We start from the raw sequence: 24,184 nt of genomic DNA, 5'->3' as shown, positions 1-24,184 counted from the left end.
CGCCGCACGCCTCCCGAGCGCCGACCTCGGCGTTCGTGTCCGCCCCGGACTCTCCTTGCCCCTCCCGCAAGCCGTCCGCCGCCCCGGCCCTTAAATAGCGCGCTCCTCGCCCCGCGCCGCTCCTTGCTTTCCGTCGCCGCCGCATCTCGCGCGCACCGCATCGCCGCCGCATCTCCCGCAGCTTGCCGCCTCCCCTCGCCGCTCGCCTGCGCCACCGCGCCGCTCCCCGCGCTGCCCTTGCCCCTCGCCGCCGTTCTGCGCCGGAGCCGCCGCCTTGCCCCGCCCCACTCGCCGGAGCTCGATCGGATCCGCCGCTGCCGGTTTATTCTCGCGAACCGGTATAAACCGCCGCTCGACCCGGTTTTTCTTTTTGGTTTTTTTATTTTATTTTAATCGGTTTAGTTATTTAGGTTAGTTCAATTTGTGGACGTTCGTCCGTTAGGTTCGGTAGCAAACAATTTCGTTCGTTAGCGTTCGGTAACGAACGCTCGCTATTTGGACTTTTTCCTTTTATTTTAGTTTTCTGCCAGGGACCCGTTTGTGAATATTTTATTTACAGATTGGCCCCTGTGTTTCAAACGATTACTACTTTTTACTCGTTAGTCCAAATCCAACGAAACCAATGCCCACTTCTTCATGATGATCCCCTCTATCCAGTAAAACAACTTGAACATGTTTTTGAAAGTTTTAAAATTTGAATTCAAACATATTTGTATTCAAACTTCGTTTGATCATAACTTGAGTTTTATACCTCCGATTGAGTTGATTCTTTTTGCAAATTAAAGCTCTTGACCTAAACTTTCTGATAAGGCCAAATTCACATAGTTTTGGTACTGTTAGAAACTGTTTTATGTTGCAAGAGTTATTTGATTGGTTTTGATGCTTTCCGAATTGTCTTCTTCGTTCTTCCCGATCTTTTGAGTGATTGCTTATGTGTGGTTACTATTGCTTGCTTACGATAGATTGACCGGAGTGTGACGAGTAGAACTATCAAGAGTGTTGAGTGCAAATCATCTTCATCAACATTGCAGGCAAGTTCACACTTAGATCATATCCCTTACCCAGTTTTTATGCATTAGTTTCACCCTCAAACGTTGCATGAGTAGGATTGATAACATGTGGGTATTGGGAAGTAGTTGATGAGGTAGGAACCTATTGCCCTGCATTCAAACCTTGGGAGTTACTACTACGTTATGCTTATATTGCTATGTTATGCTCGTAGACGTGGATTGGGTTCGAGTGTATTCCATGACAGATGTGAGATTGTTTACTTAATGGTTCAACTTAAGGTGGATACTTTAATACACATCTGGGTGGATTGGTTGCGGGCACCTGGAGAATCCAGTGTTGTCCTAAGATATCCTGGAGGACCTGTGTGATCATCCTACGGTTCGCCACCCAGGCTCAAAGGGATCATAAGATTATTCATGCTAGAAACTTCTATGTGCAGCCACAAGCTATTATGGGCTCTAGCATAGTTGAGTAGGTTGCATGAGCTCTTGAAGAGGTGGATCAGCAGGTAGAGGGATGTAGGTTGGTATGGTCTGCCCGGAGTAAAGAGTTAAGTTTTCTGAAAGACTGTGTCTCGGTCATCCGTTTCTCAAACACCATGTAGTGCGAGAAATCCAACGGAGGAGATCGAGTCTTGTGGGGAAAAGTGTGCAAACCTCTGCAGAGTGTACAAACTAATCATGATTAGCCGTGTCCCCGGTTATGGACATCTTGAGTATCTCGTTCTTGGATTATCATGTTGATCTCAACACTTTATTTAATTAATTTGATTGGGTTAATGACTATTATTTTGGGATTGAGTTGGAGGAACCTTCTCAATATTTATCAACCAACTTTGTAGTTAAATAAAATATATTCCTTTGCAGTAGGGAAAAATTGGCTTTTCGCAAAACATTTATAACCATAGAGCTTTTCCACCAGCCAAATATGCATGTAGTGATAGATATTATTCATCATTATCCTATGGTGTGAATTTGCCAGTACATTCAATGTACTGACCCTTTGTGGCTGCAACGTCTCATGTTGCAGGATCTTACGACGAGTAAGTGATACGTTAGGGTTACGATTTCTACACTCAACTTTGCCGTTGGTGTTGATGGGAATCCACAACCTTATTGTTACTTCCGCTATTTGGATTGAGGTAATAGTATTTACGTTATTTTATACATGTGATTTACCTCTGTTATAAATCCTCGAGTACTGTGTGTGTCAGCATACCGATCCAGGGATGACACTTAAGCACAGAGACTTGACCGTCTGAGGTCGGGTTGCTACAAGATGGTATCAGAGCACATGTTGACTGTAGGACGTGACCCCTAGAAACTAGCCAGCCCATAGGAAAGATTTTCTCTACAAACTCCATTTTCAAAAAGATCTTTTACCTCTCTTCTCTTTTGAGCATATTTAAATATTCCTTTTAGTGGGACTGTACCCCTTTCCCCTTTTGACCACGCGAAGAATTGACGGATGAGACCACTCCAAGAAGTACAAGATATCAGAGAACAAAGACCACGTCATAATGAACAGGATTTTACCATGTATTATAATGATGGAAACTACAACAGTTGAAGACTCCGAAGACTAGGAGAATTTGAAGGCTCTGAAAAATTTCCGGATTTGTATGACCTAGGAAGGCTACCCTTATGGAACTTGGCAGACTAAGGAAGCTGTCAATACCCGAGAGCAAGGTGTATCGGAGAAAGACTGGAACATGGAGCATTAGCACTCAAAGTTTTTGTCAAGAAAACCCTAAGACAGGAGATATAAATTATGGATTGAAAGCTCATGGCAGTAACATGGGCATAGACATGGCTAACCATGGTGTTATCGCCCGCTTATGCTATTGTCATCGTGCGGAGTTAAGCATGCATATCCATGGAAGGATTGGTTGGTAGAAGGCTGATCGAGCATCAATCAGTAAAAGATGAAGTTTTAACCTTAGCTGGTATATCACTAGGATCTTGAGCAGAAGTTAAGATGGACTTGCAGGAAGCCGTATTTGACAAGGAAGTATTTCATGAAGAACTTAGGACCCAGAAGTTGAAAGTAGCTAAACTGGAGGAGCAGAACCTCGAGAAATCGGAGATTCGTCAGGAACTAGACCATGGTTCATGCTAAGGATGTTGAAACCTAGAAGTTTGAAATGCAACTCCGAAATATTAAAGGACGTGGCAAGAGACTCCACGTCAACGGAGATGATCTGGCAAAAGAACTTGAGAAGGACAAGCACGATGGGAAGAAGCCAACGGAGACATGAACAAGACTTGAAGAGTTTGGCGACTTTGAAGATTTATAGACCATTAGAAGACCAAACCCCTGTTATATACCCATGTTAGATGTGACGTTTGTGAGTTGTCATTTGTTTGATGTTTTTTTTCGACAGCCACAAAATAAAAAAATCTGTCTTTTCAAAACTATTGTTTGTATTGTGTGCATCCCTCTCTATCTCTCTTATCCCACCCCAAAACCCATGGACCCCATAGAGGAGGAATGGAGATGAGCTTGTATTGTCTGGACCAATTAGTCAATTGGAGACAGACCGATGGATTCGGAACATGGAGGATCATATGGAGAATAACCCTATAGTCAGAAAGGATATGACCTAGCATGCTTTTTAGTGCCTTGAAAGAGGTGTTGCTAGTTGGTGGAGGATGTACCAAACCATCAATGGATGGCAAGGAGTAACCACTTGGGGAGAATTTAAGTTGACTCTGCTAAAGTCTCGGCTTGTGTCCCAGAAGTGGAAGCCTTATGGAAATGATATGGAGAAACCTGGTGCATGCAAGCTTTGTGGAGAAATAGGACATAACCATAAAGAACACCAGGATGAATACCCTCATAAGTAGGGGATTACCAAAGGAGTTAGCCGAGGATCTCAGGGAACTTCGCTTGGAGATAGTCCCCATAGGTTTTGTTGCAGCAATGGAAGTTCAGTCAACATTAGTGGGAAAGATTCGAGAAGCTCAGAAGGATGAGAAAGAGATTGCCGAGATAAAAGAGAGAATGAGCAAAGGAAAGGCCAAGGATTTTCGGGAGGATGAGCACGACACCTTATGGTTTGAGGATAGTGTACATGTACCCAATAATGCAGAGATCAGGAAGTTAATACTTCAAGAGGCCCACGATTCACCATACTCGATTCACCCCGGAAACACCAAGATGTATTTGGATCTGAAGGAGCGTTTCTGGTGGACAGGTATGAAAAGGGATATTGCCGAGTACGTAGCAGTATGTGATGTATGTCAGAGAGTGAAGGCAGAACAATAGAAGCCAGCAGAATTACTGCAGCCGATGCCGATACCTGAATGGATGTGGGACAAGCTTGGCATGGATTCCATCACCGGATTGCCCAGGACCCGGTCAGGGTATGATTCTATCTGGGTAGTAGTGGATCGTATGACCAAAGTGGCTCACTTTATCCCAGTGAAAACCACCTATACAAGTGCAAAGTTGACCAAGATATATATGACCAGGATCGCATGTCTGCATGGAGTTCCGAGGACCATCGTATCAGATAGAGGAACACAGTTTACTTCGAAGTTTTGGCATCAGTTGCATCAGACTTTGGGTACCAGGCTAGAGTTTAGTACAGCCTTTCATCCGCAGACAGATGGACAGATCGAGAGAGTCAATCAGATTCTGGAGGACATGTTGAGAGCTTGTGCATCATATTATGGATCCAGTTAGGATAATAATTTGCCTTACGCGAAGTTCTCATACAACAACAGTTACCAAGCCAGTGAAGATGGCCCCTTTCGAAGCTTTGTATGGGAGAAGGTGCAGGACACCGTTGATGTGGGATGAAGTTGGAGACCGTCAGTTGTTTGGACCAGATTTGATCAAAGAGTCAGAAGAAAGGGTTAAGTTGATTCGAGATAGACTAAAGGTAGCTCAGTCCAGGCAGAAGAGTTATGCAGACTCAAAATGCAAGGGGGTAGTCTATGACATCGGAGACAGAGCATATCTTCGTGTGCCACCTCTGCGAGGAGTTAAACAATTTGGAGTTAAGGAAAAGTTAGCCCCGAGATTTGTAGGACCATACCGAGTTTTGGAGCGTATGAGAGAAGTGGCCTACAAGTTGGAGTTACCCGAAGGAATGTCAGGAGTTCATGATGTGTTTCACGTTTCCTCGATGAAGAAGTGCCATGCAGGGATGGCTGACATTCCCCTGTAAGGACACTGGATCCCTACAAAAGATGATGTTATTCCCCGAAGTGGATTTCGGACAAAATAAGTACGAGTTTTGTCTTGATATGTGGGATACCCCAAGAGTATGAAGGGATGAAGTACTATTGGATACAAGGAGGTAGAATGTTGGTAATAAGGAGCAATTGCAACTCCGTGATGAGTCTGAGTAATCCCGTCTGAGTTTGGTGCTAATAGAAGGAAGGGAGACAGTGCAATTGGATGGATTTAAGAATGCCAGGAAGTTGGCTGTTGGACTAAGGATCCGTTGCCCCGATGATGAGTTCAAGGTTCACAAGTGATGAAATGGGCCATAACCCACAGGCCCCAGGACCTGCTAAGAAGCAAGCACAATCTTGCTGAAGGAAAAACCCTGGAAGAGGATATGCTTTATCGACTGACGATCTATTAGGAGTAACGCAAAACCTGAGAGTTGTGAAGAAACGATAGATTTTTGCTGGCTTGCAGAATCCATGAATTTATTAGAACTTGGTTCGTCGACAAGAGAAATTCTGCAATGCTTGTGAGGATGACCGAGTGTTAGAAGGCGAGATTCGCTAAACCATATATAAGGTAATGATTTGGGTGCGGGATGGATTGATCACCATACCGACTTACTCTTATTATTCGCCTTGCTATGTGGGATGGTAAATCTGAGTGACTTACCTATAGTAGAGAGACGATGATCAAACCTTGTTTAAACCTTAGAATGGTATGATAATTTTTCCCTTGTACACGGCAGTTGTTGCCAACCGTAGGTTATACGATGAGGTTCAACCCAGACCCATTTCCTGCAGGAGAAACCATAAATCATTGACCACCATGAGATATCGATAGTTGTTTAGTATTGGCGCCAGACCCGTCAGCTAAGAAGACCCAGTCATGGAAGAACCTTACCAAGATGAAAGGATAGAACTATTGAGGAAAAGGTTATGCCACTACCGGAAGAGCCCACAGAAGGAATTTTCCCGAGAATCTGAGAAGACCGGCCCTGTCAAGAATAAGGATGGAGTATATAAGCATGGATGGGACCGTAACGATGTTTCTAAGGGTGGTAGCACCCCAGATCCCCTGAGATGATCGATGGATTTTGAGAAGACCCCCAAACCTAACCTATTTCTTTCTAGCCTCTCCGAATCTCGAGGACGAGATTCATTTCAAGGGTGGTAGGTTTGTAACATCCCAAAATTCTAAATTTTGGAATGTTATAATAAATAGATAGATTTGATTGACTGTTTGATTGATTGAGTGAAATTGAGTTAAATTCGAAACTTTTGAAAGTTAAATGAGAGGGAATAAAAGGACTTCCCCAAACTTTCATTTTTGCTTTTATGATCTCCGTGAATTCAAATTCGTTTCACCACAAAACCCTGGACAGAAGATGACATGACTTCTTCCATTTATTTAAATGACAAGGGGTGTTGAAAATATTTGAATTTCATTTGAAAATATTTCCAATTCTGAAACTTTATGCAACTCGATGATTTTCACGAGAGAAGATAAAATGACTTCTTCAAATTATATGAAATATGAGTTGAGAGTTTCAAAGATCAAATTTAAAGTCCTTTTTGGAAATTATTTTCAATTTGGAGTTATTTGGTTTTTATTCAAATTATTTTTCTCCAAAAATAAAATATATGGAAATGAGGGTAACATGATTCCCTACATCAGAAAATTGGAGATAAATAAATTTGAAAGCATTTGGTATTTTTAAAATAATTTTTATTGGATTTTATTATAGCAGTAGCACTTTTTGATTTATTTGAATTTTTGTGTATTTTATTTTATTATAGAAAAATGTTCACATTGTAGAAAATCTTTTTCTGAAAATTTTGTTATATTATATGCCTATATAATATTTTTTATTTATTTTGCTTTTATTCTTTTTGTTTGGAAAAGTGTTTTTAAAAAAATCCGCCGCCGACTGGGCCGGCTCAGGGCCCAGCCGACCGCGTCGCCAGCCCAACCCAGCCGACCGCGCCGTCTCCCTCCTCGCGGAGGAGACCGGCCGCCGCACGCCTCCCGAGCGCCGACCTCGGCGTTCGTGTCCGCCCCGGACTCTCCTTGCCCCTCCCGCAAGCCGTCCGCCGCCCCGGCCCTTAAATAGCGCGCTCCTCGCCCCGCGCCGCTCCTTGCTTTCCGTCGCCGCCGCATCTCGCGCGCACCGCATCGCCGCCGCATCTCCCGCAGCTTGCCGCCTCCCCTCGCCGCTCGCCTGCGCCACCGCGCCGCTCCCCGCGCTGCCCTTGCCCCTCGCCGCCGTTCTGCGCCGGAGCCGCCGCCTTGCCCCGCCCCGCTCGCCGGAGCTCGATCGGATCCGCCGCTGCCGGTTTATTCTCGCGAACCGGTATAAACCGCCGCTCGACCCGGTTTTTCTTTTTGGTTTTTTTATTTTATTTTAATCGGTTTAGTTATTTAGGTTAGTTCAATTTGTGGACGTTCGTCCGTTAGGTTCGGTAGCAAACGATTTCGTTCGTTAGCGTTCGGTAACGAACGCTCGCTATTTGGACTTTTTCCTTTTATTTTAGTTTTCTGCCAGGGACCCGTTTGTGAATATTTTATTTACAGATTGGCCCCTGTGTTTCAAACGATTACTACTTTTTACTCGTTAGTCCAAATCCAACGAAACCAATGCCCACTTCTTCATGATGATCCCCTCTATCCAGTAAAACAACTTGAACATGTTTTTGAAAGTTTTAAAATTTGAATTCAAACATATTTGTAATCAAACTTCGTTTGATCATAACTTGAGTTTTATACCTCCGATTGAGTTGATTCTTTTTGCAAATTAAAGCTCTTGACCTAAACTTTCTGATAAGGAAAAATTCACATAGTTTTGGTACTGTTAGAAACTGTTTTATGTTGCAAGAGTTATTTGATTGGTTTTGATGCTTTCCGAATTGTCTTCTTCATTCTTCCCGATCTTTTGAGTGATTGCTTATGTGTGGTTACTATTGCTTGCTTACGATAAATTGACCGGAGTGTGACGAGTAGAACTATCAAGAGTGTTGAGTGTGAATCATCTTCATCAACATTGCAGGCAAGTTCACACTTTGATCATATCCCTTTCATACCCAGTTTTTATGCATTAGTTTCACCCTCAAACGTTGCATGAGTAGGATTGATAACATGTGGGTATTGGGAAGTAGTTGATGAGGTAGGAACCTATTGCCCTGCATTCAAACCTTGGGAGTTACTACTACGTTATGCTTATATTGCTATGCTATGCTCGTAGACGTGGATTGGGTTCGAGTGTATTCCATGACAGATGTGAGATTGTTTACTTAATGGTTCAACTTAAGGTGGCTACTTTAATACACATCTGGGTGGATTGGTTGCGGGCACCTGGAGAATCCAATGTTGTCCTAGGATATCCCGGAGGACCCGTGTGATCATCCTACGGTTCGCCACCCAGGCTCAAAGGGTTCATAAGATTATTCATGCTAGAAACTTCCGTGTGTAGCCACAAGCTATTATGGGCTCTAGCATAGTTGAGTAGGTTGCATGATCTCTTGAAGAGGTGGATCAGCAGGTAGAGGGATGTAGGTTGGTATGGTCTGCCCAAAGTAAAGAGTTAAGTTTTCTGAAAGACTGTGTCTCGGTCATCCGTTTCTCAAACACCATGTAGTGCGAGAAATCCAACGGAGGAGATCGAGTCTTGTGGGGAAAAGTGTGCAAACCTCTGCAGAGTGTACAAACTAATCATGATTAGTCGTGTCCCCGGTTATGGACATCTTGAGTATCTCGTTCTTGGATTATCATGTTGATCTCAACACTTTATTTAATTAATTTGATTGGGTTAATGACTATTATTTTGGGATTGAGTTGGAGGAACCTTCTCAATATTTATCAACCAACTTTGTAGTTAAATAAAATATATTCCTTTGCAGTAGGGAAAAATTAGCTTTTCGCAAAACATTTATAACCATAGAGCTTTTCCACCAGCCAAATATGCATGTAGTGATAGCTATTATTCATCATTATCCTATGGTGTGAATTTGCCAGTACATTCAATGTACTGACCCTTTGTGGCTGCAACGTCTCATGTTGCAGGATCTTACGATGAGTAAGTGATACGTTAGGGTTACGATTTCTACACTCAACTTTTCCGTTGGTGTTGATAGGAATCCACAACCTTGTTGTTACTTCCGCTATTTTGATTGAGGTAATAGTATTTACGTTATTTTATACATGTGATTTACCTCTGTTATAAATCCTCGAGTACTGTGTGTGTCAGCATACCGATCCAGGGATGACACTTAAGCATAGAGACTTGATCGTCTGAGGTCGGGTCGCTACAAAAGGATTGGGATACCTTGCTGCACTTTTGTTACTACTATCATTACTTGCTCGTTACAAATTACCTTGCTATCAAACTACTCCGCTACTTACAATTTCAGCACCTGCAGACATTACCTTGCTGAAAACCACTTGTCATTTCCTTCTGCTCCTCGTTGGGTTTGACACTCTTACTTATCAAAAAGAGCTACAATTGATCCCCTATACTTGTGGGTCGTCAAGGCTATTTTCTGGCACCGTTGTCGGGGAGTGAAGCGCCTATGGTAAGGAAACATTTATATAGTGTGCTCAAATTTATTGTCACTTGTTACTATGGAAAACAATCCTTTTATGGGTTTGTTCGGGGTATCTTCACCTCGACCGGAACCACAAATAGCTACCCCTCAACCTACTGCACCTACTAAAAATATTTGATATGAAATTCCTTCGGGTATGATAGAACAACTGCTAGCTAATCCTTATGCATGAGATGGAACCGAACATCCTGATATGCGCTTGATATGTGTAGAAAAATTTGCGGATTGTTCAAGCTTGTAGGTTTACCCGGAGATGAAGTTATGACGAAGGTTTTCCCTTTATCTTTGAAGGGAAAAGCATTGGCATGGTATAGGCTATGCGATGATATTGGATCTTGGAATTGGAATCGATTTAAATTGGAGTTCCACCAAAAAAATTATCCTGTGCATCTAGTTCATCGTGATCGGAATTATATATATAATTTTTGGCCTCGTGAAGGACAATGTATCGCTCTAGCTTGGGGGAGGCTTAGGTCAATGCTATATTCATGCCCCAATCATGAGCTCTCAAGAGAAATTATTATCCAGAATTTTTATGCTCGGCTTTCTCGTAATGATCAAACCATGCTTGATACTTCTTCTTGGTTCCTTTATGAAGAAGACTATTGAATTCCGGTGGGATCTTTTGGAAAGAATTAAACGCAACTCTAAAGATTGGGAACTCGACAAAGGTAAAGAGTCAGGTATTAAACTTAAGTATGATTGTGTTAAATCTTTTATGGATACCGATGCTTTTCAAAAGTTTAGCACTAAATATGGACTTGACTCTGAGATAGTAGCGTCCTTTTGTGAATCATTGCTACTCATGTTGATCTCCCCAAAGAGAAGTGGTTTAAATATCACCCACCTATTAAAGAAGAAATTAAAGAACCGGTGCCAATTAAAGAAGAAACTATACATTACAATGTTGATCCAGTTGTTCCTACTACTTATATTGAGAAACCACCTTTCCCTGTTAGGGTAAAGGAACATGTAAAAGTTTCAACTGTTGTTAACAAACGCTATATTAAAACACCTAAACCTGATGAACAAATAAAAGTAGAACCTAGTAGTGCTATGGTTAAAGATCTCTTGGAACAAGATATGGATGGGCATGTTATTTACTTCTGTGAAGAAGCTGCTAGAATTGCCAAACCTGATAAAAAGGATAAACATAGACCTGTTGTTGGCATGCCCGTCATCTCAGTTAAAATAGGAGATCACTGTTATCATGGTTTATGTGACATAGGTGCTAGTGCGAGTGCTATTCCTTACACCTTAAGAAATTATGAAAGACATAGGACCTGCAGAAATGGAAGACATAGATGTTACTATTAAACTTGCTAATAGAGACACTATATCACCAAATTGGGATTGTTAGAGATGTTGAACTCTTGTGTGGGCAAATAAAATACCCTACTAATTTTCTTGTTCTTGGTTCCCCACAAGATGACTTTTGTCCCATTATCTTTGGTAGACCTTTCTTGAATACAGTTAATGCTAAGATAGATTGCAAGAAACAAACTGTTGGTGTTAGTTTTGGTGATGAGTCTCATGAGTTTAATTTTTCCAAGTTTACTAGAAAGCTTCATGAAAAAGAATTGTCTAGTAAAGATGAACTAATGGTCTTGCTTCTATTGCTATACCACCTACTGATCCTTTAGAACAATATTTACTAGACCATGAAAATGATTTACATATGCATGAAAGAAATGAAATAGATAAGATTTTCTTTGAACAACGTCCTCTACTTAAACACAATTTGCCTATTGAAACTCTAGGAGGTCCTCCTCCACCTAAAGGTGATCCTGTGTTTGAATTAAAACAATTGCCAGACACTTTGAAATATGCTTATCTTGATGAAAAGAAAATATATGTTGTTATTATTAGTGCTAAACTTTCAGAACATGAAGAAGAAAGATTATTGAAAGTTCTAAGGAAGCACCAGACTGCTATTGGATGTACTCTTGATGATTTAAAGGGCATTAGTCCCACTCTATGTCAGCAAAAAATTAATATGGAACCTGATGCTAAACCCGTTGTTGATCACCAACGTCGGTTAAACCCGAAGATGAAAGAAGTGGTAAGAACAGAAATATTAAAACTTCTGGAAGCAGGTATAATCTATCCTATAGCTGATAGTAGATGGGCAAGTCCTGTTCATTGTGTCCCTAAGAAAGGAGGTATTACTGTTGTTCCTAACAATAAGAATGAACTTATTCCACAAAGAATTGTTACAAGGTTATAGAATGGTAATTGATTTTGGAATATTAAACAAAGCAACTAGAAAAGATCATTACCCTCTGCCTTTTATTGGTCAAATGCTTGAAAGATTATCTAAGCACACAAATTTTTGCTTCCTTGATGGATATTCTGGTTTTTCAGAAATACCTGTTTCTCAACCTGATCAAGAAAAGACCACTTTTACTTGTCCCTTTGGAACTTATGCTTATAGACGTATGCATTTTGGTTTATGTAATGCACCTGCTACCTTTCAAAGATGTATGACTGCTATATTGTCAGACTTTTGTGAAAAGATTGTTGAGGTTTTCATGGATGATTTCTCTGTTTATGGGAAGTCTTTTGATGATTGTTTAAGCAATCTTGAGCGAGTTTTGCAGAGATGCGAACAAACAAATCTTGTCTTGAATTGGGAGAAATGCCACTTTATGGTTAATGAAGGCATTGTCTTGGGTCACAGAATTTCTGAAAGAGGTATTGAAGTGGACTAAGCTAAGGTTGATGCAATTTAGAAAATGCCATGTCCTAAAGATATAAAAGGTATTCATAGTTCTTAGGTCCTGCTTGTTTCTATAGGAGATTTATCAAAGACTTCTCTAAAATTTCTAGGCCTCTTACTAGTCTTTTACAAAAGGATATTGATAACCCACAAGTATATGGGATCAATTGTAGCTCTTTTCAATAAGTAAGAGTGCGAACCCAACGAGGAGAAGAAGGAAATGACAAGTAGTTTTCAGTAAGGTAATGTCTGCAAGTGTTGAAATTGTAAGTAGCGGTGTAGTTTGATAGCGAGATAATTTGTAACAAGCAAGTAACGGTAGTAGTAACAAACGTGCAGCAAGGAAGCCCAATCCTTTTGAGGCAAATGACAGGCCAAAACGGTCTCTTATGATAAGCAAAGCGTTCTTGAGGGTACATGGGAATTTCATCTAGTCACTTTCATCATGTTGGTTTGATTTGTGTTCGCTACTTTGATAATTTGATATGTGAGTGGACCGGTGCTTAGGTGTTGTTCTTACTTGAACAAACCTCCTACTTATGATTAACCCTCCCGCAAGCATCCACAACTACGAGAAAAGTATTAAGAATAAATTCTAACCATAGCATTAAACTTTTGGATCCAATCGGTCCCTTACGAAATAGCGCATAAACTGGGGTTTAAGCTTCTGTCACTCTCGCAACCCACCATCTAATTGCTACTCCAATATGCATTCCCTTAGGCCCAAATATGGTGAAGTATCATGTAGTCGACGTTCACATGACACCACTAAGGGAATAACAACATACATACTATCAAAATATGGAAGACATATCAAGTTCACATGATTACTTGCAACATGATTTCTCCCGTGACCTCAAGAACAAAAGTAACTGCTCACAAATGATAAACACATTCATGATCAGAGGAGTATTAAATAGCATAATGGATCTAAACATATAATCTTCCACCAAATAAACCATATAGTAATCAACTACAAGATGTAATCAACACTACTAGTCACCCACAAGCACCAATCTATATTCTAATAACAAGATTGAATACAAGAGATGAACTAGGGTTTAAGAGGAGATGGTGCTGTTGAAGATGTTGATGGAGATTGCCCTCCCCAAGATGGGAGAGTTGTTGGTGATGATGATGACGATGATTTCCCCCTCCGGGAGGGAAGTTCCCCCGGCGGGATCGCTCTGCCGGAAGGCAAAAGTGCTCCTGCCCAAGTTCCGCCTCGAGACGGCGGCGCTCCATCCCGAAAGTATCCTCCTTATTTTTTCTAGGTCAAAATGACTTATATACCATAAGATGGACACCAGAGGTGGGCCGAGGAGGCCACAACCCACCAGGGCGCGCCTAGGGGTCCTGGCGCGCCCAGGTGGGTTGTGCCCACCTGGTGGCCCCCCTCTGGTGTTTATTGGCTCTAATATTTCTTAAATAATCCATAAAAAATCTCCGTGAAGTTTCAGCTCATTTGGAGTTGTGCAGAATAGGTGGCCAGACGTAGCTTTTCCAGGTCCAGATTTCCAACTGCCGGAATTCTCCCTCTTGGTGTGTTCCTTGCAAATTATGAGAGAAAAGGCATTAGAATTACTCCAAAAAGAATTATTATGGATAAAAACATTATAAATAACAGTAAGGAAACATGATGCAAAATGGACGTACCAACTCCCCCAAGCTTAGACCTCGCTTGTCCTCAAGCGAAACCCAAAATCGAAAACCATGTCCACATGCTTTGAGACAGAGGTGTCGACAAAAACAAAATACGGACATACAAGCATCATGTTGATTATTATAACAGCAACAAAATTAAACATAGGACTTTTATCATAGAGCTTTTATCATATACTTCTCATGAATAAGTAATAGTTCATCACACAATCGAAGTATAAAGCAAAAACTCTATTAGAAACCGACAAACTATGTTCTCACTCAACTTTGCAACTACAATTCATCATCTTTTCAGGAAGGGTCACGTGTCAGAGCCTTTAGGCAAGTCCACATACTCAACCATCATATAGTCATCTATGATTGCTAACACTCACCTCATACCCATGAGCAAAATGTTTGAACCGGACACATAGAAATATAGGGGCTTATAGTTTCACCTCCCAACATACTCACCTCAAGGGTGATGTCAACAATAATAACTCATGCTATCTATATTCAACTGGACATATGTGCCTAGATCTTTCCTCACCACATGGTGCTTGCCAAAGGAGAAAACTAAAAGGAATAGAAGGAAAACTTTGACTCTTTGCATAAAAGTAAGTGCATAAAAATAAAGGAAAGGCCCTTCGCAGAGGGAAGCAGAGGTTGCCATGCGCTTATTTGTTTGTATGCTCAATCCCTTAGTGCAAGAGAATGTCACGTTGTATTGCACCTTAAGATGACAACCTTTATTATGCAGTCTGTCGCTTTTATTCTTTGTCATCCAAGTTCGTACAACGCTCAATTTTCTCTTACACTAAATGATCTCATACTTTTAGAAGCAATTTTTATTGCCTTTTTGCACCGATGACAACTTACTTGAGGGATCTTGCTTAATCCCTAGGTAGGTATGGTGGACACTTGAAAAAGATTTGGGTTCAAGGGTTTTTGGATGCACAAGTAGTATCTCTAGTTAGTGCGGAATTTTTGGCTAGCAAAGATAGGGGCAAGCACCACATGTTAAAGGATCTATGACAATATGACTTGTATGTGAATATAAACAAACATAAACCATTAAGTTGTCTTCCTTGTCCAACGTCAACAATTCTGGCACATAATATTTTGATGAGGGCTCACAATCACAAAAGATTTCTGGGATAGTATATCTATATGTGAATCTTCCCTTCCCTTATTAATTCTTTCATGAGTTGCATCATCGACTAATGCTATGTTTGTCGATCTCTAATAAAATTTTCTACTTATACTTCTCCTTTTGTGGTACCATCACCTGCCATAGGATTAGTATATAATCTTATTGATTTATTTCCTTTCTCTTTTTCTTTCTGTATTTCTTTTCTTTATTTGCAACATGAAAGTAAAGCAAAAACTCAAACTAACTTTATTATATAACTTGCACATGATTACAAGGATAGATCACTAAGCAAACTCTCAAAGAAGAAAGGATTGAACTAAACTTTATTTCATCTAAAAGCAAATGATTGAACTAGGATAAATAAAAGCAAAAAGATAGTGGATGATAAGATACCGGGGCACCTTCCCCAAGCTTGGCGGGAGCCAAGGGGAGTGCCCATACCCGATACTCAATTCTCCTTTGGTGGTGAAGAAGATGGTGGTGGTGAAGAAGTATTCTCCAATATAACCATAAGTAGGTCCTTCAACCCTTGAATCTCCCGACGGGCTTGATGAATTAATTTAGTGTTTTTCTTCACCTCAGCCATTATGTGTTTATTCTCGGGGCCCCACGGTTTGGTTCCTGCACTGTTTTCTCTCGGCCGAGATATGTTCCAGTTGGACAGTATGTGCCTACGAGGAGTGTTCTCGAACCCATAATTGTGAATCAAATTATGAAAATTGTTGCGATGTAACATGTGTAAGGGCCTCCTTGGTGGGAGCTCTTCTTGTACTTCCAGGCTTGCTTGATTGTTCGATGATCCCATGGCTTGATGAGGATTAGGATGTGTGGAGATGCCAGCTAGTGTACCCCTCTCAGAGGCCGGAAGGTGAATCCTAAAGGGACTTTCCTCTTCTTCCATGGCAACCTCTCCAGCTTCATCCCTCCTTAGATCTTAATGAGACAACCCTATGTCTCCTTCTCCATCGTTGAAGGGTGAGGAAGACATGACGTCGGTCTCATTGAATCTGTCAGAAAACAGCAAGAAAAGAGAATAGAGGATTTCTCCGCGATACGGTGATCAACAGGTTCGGGAAGTATATTTAGATTTTTTTTATCTTGGAGGACAAGCATACAGAAGAAAAACGGAGTACGGAAGGTGTCCCAGGTGGGCACAACCCACCTGGGCGCGCCAGGCAAGCCTGGCGCAGCCTGGTGTCTTGTGCCCAACAAGGGACGCTTCCTGGAAGTTTCTTTATTTCCAAAATTTTAAAATATTCGAAAATTGATAAAAAAATATATTTTTGTGGATTTTTCGGAGTCCGTTTACTTACCGTATCACGTAACTCTTTATTTTCACGATTCTGGAGTGTTCTGAAAGGACTCTTTTATGTGTTCTTCCGGTGTCAAAGTTTGGATAATATTACTTTCAACATTGATAGGCGTACCTCAGATATAATGCTTTATTCGTTGCCCATTGAACCTTCGGGTCAGTACCTTCGGATTTATTTATTTTGATGGCTCCAGACCGGTAAACCTCCTCGATCATGTATGGGCCTTCCCATTTTGAGAGGAGCTTTCCTGCAAAAAATCTAAAAGGAGAGTTGTACAAAAGAACATATTCTCCAACTTTAAACTCACGCTTTTGAATTCTTTTGTCATGCCATCTTTTAACTTTTTCTTTGAATAACTTTGCATTTCCATAAGCTTGGGTTCTCCATTCATCTAAAGAGCTTATATCAAATAACCTCTTCTCACCAGCAAGTTTGAAATCATAGTTGAGTTCTTTAACTGTCCAATATGCTTTATGTTCTAACTCAAGAGGCAAATGACAAGATTTTCCATAAACCATTTTATAGGGAGACATACCCATAGGATTTTTATATGTTGTTCTATAAGCCCAAAGTGCATCATCTAATTTCTTAGACCAATTCTTCCTGGACCTATTAACAGTCTTTTGCAAAATTAATTTTATTTCTCTATTGCAAGTTCAACTTGACCACTAGACTGAGGATGATAGGGTGATGCAATTCTATGGTTAACATCATACTTAGCAAGCATCTTACAGAAAGCACCATGAATAAAGTGTGAACCACCATCAGTCATTAAATATATAGGGACTCCAAACCTTGGGAAAATAACTTCCTTAAGCATTTTAATAGAGGTGTTGTGATCAGCACTACTAGTTGGAATAGCTTCTACCCATTTAGTAACATAATCAACAGCAACCAAGATATGTGTATACCAATTAGAGGAAGGAAAAGTTCCCATGTAATCAAATCCCCAAACATCAAATGGTTCAACAACAAGTGAATAATGCATAGGCATTTCTTTACGCTTACCGATATTACCTATTCTTTGACATTCATCACAAGAAGAGACAAACTTACGGGCATCCTTGAAGAGAGTAGGCCAATAAAATCCAGATTGCAATACCTTGTGAGCAGTTCTATCTACAGCATGATGCCCTCCATAAGCTTCAGAGTGACATTTCTGTAGGATTTGTCCCCGTTCATGCTCAGGTACACAACGTCTAATAATACCATCTACTCCTTTATAAAGATGTGGGTCATCCCAAAAGTAATGTCTTAAATCATAGAAGATTTTTTTTCTTTTGCTCGTATGTAAAGCTAGGCGGCAAATATTTAGCAACAATGTAATTAGCTTAGTCAGCATACCAAGGAGTACTATGAGAAACATTTATTGCAGCTAACTGCTCATCAGGAAAACTATCATCAATATGTAGTGGGTCATCAAGCACATTTTCAAGCCTAGATAAGTTATCAGCTACTGGGTTCTCAGCTCCTTTTCTATCAATGATATGTAAATCAAATTCTTGTAACAAGAGAACCCATCGAATAAGTCTAGGTTTAGGATCTTTCTTTTCCATAAGATATTTAATAGCAACATGGTCTGTGTGCATAGTTACTTTTGAATCAACAATATAAGGTCTAAATTTATCACAAGCAGCCATCACTGCTAAGAATTCTTTTTCAGTAGTAGCATAATTTCTCTGAGCACTATCTAGAGTTTTACTAGCATAATGAATAACATTCAATTTCTTATCAACTCTTTGTCCTAGAACAGCACCAACAGCATAATCACTAGCATCACACATAATTTCAAAAGGCAAGTTCCAATCAGGTGGTTGAACAATAGGTGCAGATATTAAGGCTTTCTTGAGTGTTTCAAAGGCTTCGAGACAATCATCATCAAAAACAAAAGGAATATCCTTTTGCAAAAGATTAGTAACAGGCCTAGAAATTTTAGAAAAGTCTTTGATAAATCTCCTATAGAAACCAGCATGACCTAGGACACTACAAATACCTTTAATGTCCTTAGGACATGGCATTTTCTCAATTACATCAACCTTAGATTGGTCCACTTCAATACATCTTTCAGAAATTTTATGACCCAAGACAATGCCTTCATTAACCATAAAGTGGCACTTCTCCCAATTCAAGACAAGATTTGTTTGTTCACATCTCTGCAAAACTCGCTCAAGATTGCTTAAACAATCATCAAAAGACTTCCCATAAACAGAAAAGTCATCCATGAAAACCTCAACAATCTTTTCACAAAAGTCAGAGAAGATAGCAATCATACATCTTTGAAAGGTAGCAGGTGTGTTACGTAAACCAAAAGGCATACGTCTATAAGCATAAGTTCCAAAGGGACAAGTAAAAGTGGTCTTTTCTTGATCAGGTTGAGAAACATGTATTTGTGAAAAGCCAGAGTATCCATCTAGGAAGCAAAAGTGTGTGTGTGCTTAGATAATCTTTCAAGCATTTGATCAATAAAAGGGAAAGGGTAATCATCTTTTCAAGTTGCTTTGTTTAATTTTCTATAATCAATTACCATTCTATAGCATGTAACAATTCTTTGTGGAATAAATTCAGTCTTATCATTAGGAACAGCAGTAATACCTCATTTCTTAGGGACACAATAAACAGGACCTACCCATCTACTGTCAGCTATAGGATAAATTATACCTGCTTCCAAAAGTTTTAAGATTTCCTTTCTTACCACTTCCTTCATTTTTGGATTCAACCGACGTTGGTGATCAACAACGGGTTTAGCATCAGGTTCCATGTTAATTTTGTGCTGACATAGAGTGGGACTAATGCCCTTTAAATCATCAAGAGTATATCCAATAGCAGCCCGGTGCTTGCTTAGAACTTTCAATAATCTTTCTTCTTCATGTTCTGAAAGGTTAGCACTAATAATAGCAGGGTATATTTTCTTTTCATCGAGATAAGCATATTTTAAAGTGTCTGGTAATTATTTTAATTCAAACACAGGATCACCTTTAGGTGGAGGAGGACCTCCTAGAGTTTCAATAGGAAAATTGTGTTTAAGCAGAGGACATTGTTTAAAGAAAACCTTATCTATTTCATTTCTTTCATGCATATGTAAATCATTTTCATGGTCTAGCAAATATTGTTCTAAAGGATCAGTAGGTGGAACAACAATAGAAGCAAGACCAATTAATTCATCCTTACTAGGAAATTCTTTTTCATGATGATTTCTACTAATCTTGGAAAAATTTAACTCATGAGACTCATCACCAAAGCTAACACCAACAGTTTGTTTCTTACAATCTATCTTAACATTAATTGTATTCAAGAAAGGTCTACCAAAGATAATGGGACAAAAGTCATCTTGTGGGGAACCAAGAACAAGAAAATCAGCAGGGTATTTAATTTTCCCACACAAGACTTCAACATCTCTAATAATCCCAACTGGTGAAATGGTGTCTCTATTAGCAAGTTTAATAGTAACATCTATTTCTTCTATCTCAGCAGGTGCTATGTCTTTCATGATTTCTTCATATAAAGTGTAAGGAATAGCACTCATACTAGCACCCATGTCACATAAACCATGATAGTAGTGATCTCCTATTTTAACTAAAATAACAGGCATGCCAACAACAGGTCTATCTTTATCTCTTTTATCAGGTTTAGCAATTCTAGCAGCTTCTTCACATAAGTAAATAACATGCCCATCCATATCTTCTTCCAAGAGATCATTAACCATAGCAATACTAGGTTCTACTTTAATTTGTTCAACAGGTTTAGGTGTTCTAATATAGCTTTTGTTAACCACAGTTGAAACTTTAGCATGTTCCTTAATCCTAATAGGGAAAGGTGGTTTCTCAATATAAGCAGAAGGAACAATTGGATCAACATTATAGAATATTGTTTCTTCTTTAACTAGTAATGGTTCTTTAATTTCTTCTTTAATAGGTGGGTGATATTTAAACCACTTCTCCTTAGGGAGTTCAACATGAGTAGCAAATGATTCACAAAAGGAGCCTACTATCTCAGAGTCAAGTCCATATTTAGTGCTAAACTTTTGAAAAGCATCAGTATCCATAAAAGATTTAACACAATCATACTTAAGTTTAATAGCTGACTCTTTACCTTCGTCGAGTTCCCAATCTTTGGAGTTGCGTTTAATTCTTTCCAAAAGATCCCACCGGAATTCAATAGTCTTCTTCATAAATGAACCAGCACAATAAGTATCAAGCATGGTTTGATCATTACGAGAAAGTCGAGCATTAAAATTCTGGATAATAATTTCTCTTGAGAGCTCATGATTGGGGCATGAATATAACATTGACTTAATCCTCCCCCAAGCTAGAGTGATACTTTCTCCTTCACGAGGCCAAAATTTTTATATATAATTCTGATCACGATGAACTAGATGCATAGGATAAATTTTTTGGTGGAACTCCAATTTCAAACGATTCCAATTCCATGATCCAATATCATCACATAGCCTATACCATGCCAATGCTTTTCCCTTCAAAGATAAAGGGAAAACCTTTTTCATCACTTCATCCTTGGGTAAACCTGCAAGCTTAAACAATCCACAAGTTTGTTCCACATATATGAAGTGCATATAAGGATGTTCGGATCCATCTCCTTCATAAGGATTAGCTAGCAGTTGTTCTATCATACCCAAAGAAATTTCATATTCAATATTTTTAGTAGGTGCAGTAGGTTGAGGGGTAGCTAATTGTGATTTCGGACGAGGTGAAGATACCCCGAACAAACCCCTCAAAGGATTGTTTTCCATAGTAACAAGTGACAATAAATTTCAGCGCACTATATAAATATTTCCTTACCAAATTCCACTTACCAAAGGTGCTTCACTCCCCGGCAACGGCGCCAGCAAATAGCCTTGATGACCCACGAATATAGGGGATCAATTGTGGCTCTTTTTGATAAGTAAGAGTGTCAAACCGAACGAGGAGCGGAAGGAAATGACAAGTAGTTTTCCGTAAGGTAATGTCTACAAGTGCTGAAATTGTAAGTAGCGGAGTAGTTTGATAGCGAGATAATTTGTAACAAGCAAGTAACGGGAGTAGTAACAAAAGTGCAGCAAGGTAGCCCAATCCATTTGAGGCAAAGAACAGGCCAAAACGGTCTCTTATGATAAGCAAAGCGTTCTTGAGGGTACACGGGAATTTCATCTAGTCACTTTCATCATGTTGGTTTGATTTGTGTTTGCTACTTTTATAATTTGATATGTGGGTGGACCAGTGCTTAGGTGTTGTTCTTACTTGAACAAACCTCCTACTTATGATTAACCCTCCCGCAAGCATCCGCAACTACGAGAAAAGTATTAAGAATAAATTCTAACCATAGCATTAAACTTTTGGATCCAATCGGTCCCTTACGAAATAGCGCATAAACTGGGGTTTAAGATTCTGTCACTCTCGCAACCCACCATCTAATTGCTACTCCACAATGCATTCCCTTAGGCCCAAATATGGTGAAGTGTCATGTAGTCGACGTTCACATGACACCACTAAGGGAATAACAACATACATACTATCAAAATATCGAAGACATATCAAGTTCACATGATTACTTGCAACATGATTTCTCCCGTGACCTCAAGACCAAAAGTAAGTACTCACAAATGATAAACGTGTTCATGATCAGAGGAGTATTAAATAGCATAATGGATCTGAACATATAATCTTCCACCAAATAAACCATATAGTAATCAACTACAAGATGTAATCAACACTACTAGTCACCCACAAGCACCAATCTATAGTTCCGGTAACAAGATTGAATACAAGAGATGAACTAGGGTTTAAGAGGAGATGGTGCTGTTGAAGATGTTGGTGGAGATTGCCCTCCCCAAGATGGAAGAGTTGTTGGTGATGATGATGACGATGATTTCCCCCTCCGGGAGGGAAGTTCCCCCGGCGGGATCGCTCCACCAGAGGGCAAAAGTGCTCCTGCCTAAGTTCTTCCTCGAGACGGTGGCGCTCTGTCCCGAAAGTCTCCTCCTTATTTTTTCTAGGTCAAAAATACTTATATACCAGAAGATGGGCACCGGAGGTGGGCCGAGGAGGCCACAACCCACCATGGCGCGCCTGGGGGGCCTGGCATGCCCAGGTGGGTTGTGCCCACCTGGTGGCCCCCTCTGGTGTTTATTGGCTCCAATATTTCTTCCATAATCCATAAAAAATCTTCGTGAAGTTTCAGCTCATTTGGAGTTGTGCGGAATAGGTGGCCTGACGTAGCTTTTCTAGGTCCAGATTTCCAGCTGCCGGAATTCTCCCTCTTGGTGTGTTCCTTGCAAATTATGAGATGCATTAGAATTAGTCCAAAAAGCACTATTAGGGATAAAAACATTATAAATAACAGTAAGGAAACATGATGTAAAATGGACGTATGAGATATTCCTTTTGTTTTTGATGATGATTGTTTGGAAGCCTTTGAAACACTCAAGAAAGCCTTAATTTCTTCACCTATTGTTCAACCACCTGATTGGAACTTGCCTTTTGAAATTATGTGTGATGCTACTGATTATGTTGTTGGTGCCGTTCTAGGACAAAGAGTTGATAAGAAACTGAATGTTATTCATTATTCTAGTAAAACTCTGGACAGTGCTCAAAGAAATTATGCTATTACTGAAAAAGAATTCTTAGCAGTGATGGCTGCTTGTAATAAATTTAGACCTTATATTGTTAATTCAAAAGTAACTATGCACACAGACCATGTTGCTATTAAATATCTTTTGGAAAAGAAAGATCCTAAACCTAGACTTATTCGATGGGTTCTCTTGTTACAAGAATTTGATTTACATATCATTGATAGAAAAGGAGCTGAGAACCCAGTAGCTGATAATTTATCTAGGCTTGAAAATTTGCCTGATGACCCACTACCTATTGATGATAGTTTTCCTGATGAGCAGTTAGCTGCAATAAATGTTGCTCATAACACTCCTTAGTATGCTGATTATGCTAATTATATTGTTGCTAAGTATTTACCACCTAGCTTTACATACCAACAAAAGAAAAAAAAATCTTCTATTATTTAAGACATTACTTTTGGGATGACCCACATCTTTATAAAGAAGGAGTAGATGGTATTATTAGACGTTGTGTACCTGAGCATGCACAAGGACATATCCTACGGAAATGTCACTCCGAAGCTTATGGAGGGCATCAATGCTGGAGATAGAACTGCTCACAAGGTATTGCAATCTGGATTTTATTGGCCTACTCTCTTCAAGGATGCCCATAAGTTCGTCTTATGTTGTGATGAATGCCAAGGAATAGGTAATATCGGTAAGCGTCAAGAAATGTCTATGAATTATTCACTTGCTGTTGAACCATTTGATGTGTGGGGATTTGATTACATGGGACCTTTTCCTTCCTCTAATGGGTATACACATATTTTGGTTGCTATTGATTATGTTACTAAATGCGTAGAAGCTATTCCATCTAGTAGTGCTGATCACAACACCTCTATTAAAATGCTTAAGTTAGATTCCCGGGGTTTGGAGTCCCTAGATATTTAATGACTGATGGTGGTTCACAATTTATTCATGGTGCTTTCCGTAAAATGCTTGCCAAGTATGATGTTAACCATA

This window comes from Aegilops tauschii, chromosome 6, assembly GCF_002575655.3.
Source record: "Aegilops tauschii subsp. strangulata cultivar AL8/78 chromosome 6, Aet v6.0, whole genome shotgun sequence".
NCBI lineage: Eukaryota > Viridiplantae > Streptophyta > Magnoliopsida > Poales > Poaceae > Aegilops > Aegilops tauschii.
The sequence above is the reverse complement of the archived record's forward strand: the minus strand, read 5'-3'. Positions refer to the sequence as shown.